This window comes from Urocitellus parryii, chromosome 2 (assembly GCF_045843805.1).
Source record: "Urocitellus parryii isolate mUroPar1 chromosome 2, mUroPar1.hap1, whole genome shotgun sequence".
Lineage (NCBI taxonomy): Eukaryota > Metazoa > Chordata > Mammalia > Rodentia > Sciuridae > Urocitellus > Urocitellus parryii.
In genome coordinates, this window is record NC_135532.1 from 85,687,230 (window position 1) to 85,690,722 (window position 3,493).

Here is a 3,493-nt window from a genome sequence, read left to right on the forward strand (position 1 = left end):
ATCAAACAAGCAAAACAAAAATAACTGTTGCTAATGGTTATATCCTGTAAAATGAAATCCAAATTACAACTGGAGAAAAATGGCCATCTGAATCCAATTTAAAGATATGCCAATAATGTGCACTGAATTTTGTGTATATCTAGGCAGGTGAGTAACATTTCAAAGCTTTGCAAGAGTGTATGGTCAGTGAGAAAAGCAAAAGGTGCTTTTATTCCACAGTATCTGATTAAACAAAACAAAGCAATTTACAAAAACAAAGCAATTTTACAAAAGAAAAGTACCAAATGATATTTTAAAATAAATAATTCATCATTTTGATGAATATATACATGTTGAGTTTACTTCTTAGGGATTTAACTATCTAAAAGTGCATGTCACTATCCAGAGGTGGAAGAGCAAGTTCACATGAATAAAACTGTGTAGCTTCACTAGCTTCAGCTTCAGTCAATGGCTCCAGGTGAACAAGCTTACTTTGGGTTGTTTCTGGGTACAGGCTGCTATCCAAAAGCTCATCGACTTCTATGAGTTTATCTACAGAGGACATAACTTCTGATGATGATGTTGTACTCCCCTGTTCAACAGCAGAAGCAGGATTCCCATCAAGGAATGTAAGAAATGAAAAGGCAGTGTACTGGATAAGCTGCTTATTTGGTTTAGACTTAGATTTTCTTCCTTCTTCTGAAACTGATTGAACTACATTGTTCTTGGTAGCTTCTAATCCTTTATTCTCAGATTTTGTATTATTGATGTAATCTGTGGGATTCATCTGCACATAACTAGTGAAAAGATCAACCAGGAGATCTGGGTCTATGTTAAACTGTCTTCCTGACAGCATAGCTTGGAAGTCCTCTAAACTACAATAAATACTGTCAAGATAATCCAACAGTTCAACCTTTCCCAAAAGATTAATGTTATCATTCAAAATGGAATCCATCATGGTCACAGGATCTTCTATGGACAGACAGGATGAACCATTTAGCTGGACAGCACTAGACATGAGAGGGTTGATGCCACCACTGCCTGAAACTAGGGATTTTCGGGCTGGTTCACTCAGATCTCCACTCTGAATGACAGGTGCATACTCATCATCATTGTCATCTTCAACAATGACAATATCAGGATACTGGCTACAGTTGGAGGGATCAGATATAACATCCTCATTAGTTTCTGGAATAACTAGGATATTTTCTTCATCCACATTATCATCAGTAACATCATAAATAATGATGTCATCTGAAATCCACTCTCCTGTCTTTAAACTTTCAGTCCTACTGTGTGGAACTTTATGATAATGATTATCAACTGGTTCTTTATGTGCTGAAATAAATTCTTCTGGGCTCCATTAATGTTCAGAAGTAGAGGCCTTTTGTGCTTTAAACTCACAAGTTTGTTATTCTGAACCAATGTAACAATAAATTGGACAATCTTTCGAATAACTTGTTGCTGCTGTGCATGCTTTGCTTTTAATTCAGACACCTCGTTCCAAAGGGACTCATTCTCAATTTTTAATTCTGAAAGTCTGGACTCAGTTGTTTCCTCTTTTACTTGAACCTTCTGAGCACTACTTATAATTTTTGTTAAATCTTCCTGGCGAATTTTATTTTCTTCTGGTTTTGAAAATGAAAACTTCCTTTTAATGTTCTCCAATAAGTCATCCCGGCTTTGTTTAAAGAAAGGATGCTGAAATTCAAGAGGACCATCTCTTTCCTGCTTTATTATTCCAGAGTCAATATGTACTACTTTACGAAAATACTCTCTCCTTTGTGCCCTGTTGAAGTCGCTCTAAGGAGAGTCGTTTCTCTGGCATGGCAGGAACGACTTCATTTGGGAGCCTTCAGCAGCTTGCAGAAATGTCCGTGTATACTGGAAAATCTGAAAACTTTTTTCCTCCGATTTGTCTTGACTTGGCAGGACAAAGGATCACTTTCACCAGTCGCACTTTGCCCCAAATTTTGTTCTCCTAGGTTCAAGCGTTCTCTTGAACTGGAAATCCAACAGTGTTTGCATCAGCTGCTTGAAACTTTATATATTCAATTAGTTCTCAGGGCGCACTCTCTCCTTTGTGCCCTGCTGAAGTCTTTCTAAGCAGAGGTGTTTCTCCGGAATGGCAGGAACAACTTCATTTGGGAGCATTCAGCAGCTTCTCATGCTCTTCTTCCCTACCCCATTTTGATTCACCCCCCCCATAGCAGAAAAGACATTCCGAATTTTTTTTGGGGGGGGATTGGCTAACTTCACTTAGTATTATCTGCACTAATGCCATCCATTTCCCTGCAAATACCATGATCTTATTATTTTTTAGTGCTAATATTCCATTGTGTATAAATGCCACATTTTTTTTTATCCATTCATCCAGTGAAGGAAATCTAGGTTGGCTCCACAGTCTATCTATTGTGAATTGTGCTGCTGTAAAAATGGCTGTGTCCCTGTAGTATGCTGTTTTTAAGTCCTTTGGGTATAGACTGAGAAGAGGAATATCTGGGTCAAATGGTGGTTCCATTCCCAGCTTCCCAAGGAATCTCCATACTGCTTTCCATATTGGCTGCATCAATTTGCAGTCCCACCAGCAATATATGAGTGTACCTTCACCCCCCCACACCGCATCCTCGCCAGCACTTATTGTTGTTTCACTTCATAATGGCTGCCATTCTTACTGGAGTGAGATGGTATCTTAGAGTAGTTTTAATTTGCATTTCTCTGACTGCTAGAGATGGTGAGCATTTTTTTTTGTATATTTGTTGATTGATGGTATATCCTCTTCTGAGAAGTGTCTATTCAGGTCCTTGGCCCATTTGTTATTTGTTATCCTTGGGTTATTTGTTTGTTTGCTTGTTTTTTGGTGTTTAATTTTTTGGAGTTCTTTTTATACCCAAGAGATTAGAATCCTATCTGATGTGTGAGGGGTAAAAATTTGTTCCCAGGATGTAGGCTCCCTATTCACCTCACATATTATTTCTCTTGCTGAGAAAAAACTTTTTAGCTTAAATTGGTCCCATTTGTTGATACTTGGTTTTAATTCTTGTGCTATAGGTGTCTTATTAAGGAACTTGAGGCCTAACCCCAGTGATGGAAATTAGGGCCAGTTCTTTCTTCTATTAGATGCAGAGTCACTGGTTTGATTCCTAGATCTCTGGTCTATTTTGAGTTAATTTTTGTGCATAGTGAGAGTTAGGGATTCAATTTCATTTTGTTCCATATGGATTTCCAGTTGTCCAAGCACCATTTGTTGAAGATGCTATCCTTTCTCCATTGCATGCTTCTAGCACCTTTGTCTAATATAAGGTAGTTGTAATTTTGTGGGTTGGTCTATCAGCCTTGGTGCCAGTTCCATGCTGTTTTTGTTACTATTGCTCTGAAGTAATAGTAACCATCTGGTATAGTGATACCACCTGTTTCACTCTTCCTGCTTAGAATTGCTTTAGCTATTCTGGGTCTCTTATTTTTCCAGATGAATTTCATAATTGCTTTTTCTATTTCTGTGAGGAATGTCATT

The 3,493-nt window shown here is 37.9% G+C and overlaps 1 pseudogene; it reads right to left on the reverse strand.

The window, feature by feature from the left end:
* Positions 1-361: 361 nt before the first annotated feature.
* Positions 362-2,604, reverse strand: LOC144253373 (heat shock factor protein 2 pseudogene; annotated as a pseudogene).
* Positions 2,605-3,493: the final 889 nt, after the last annotated feature.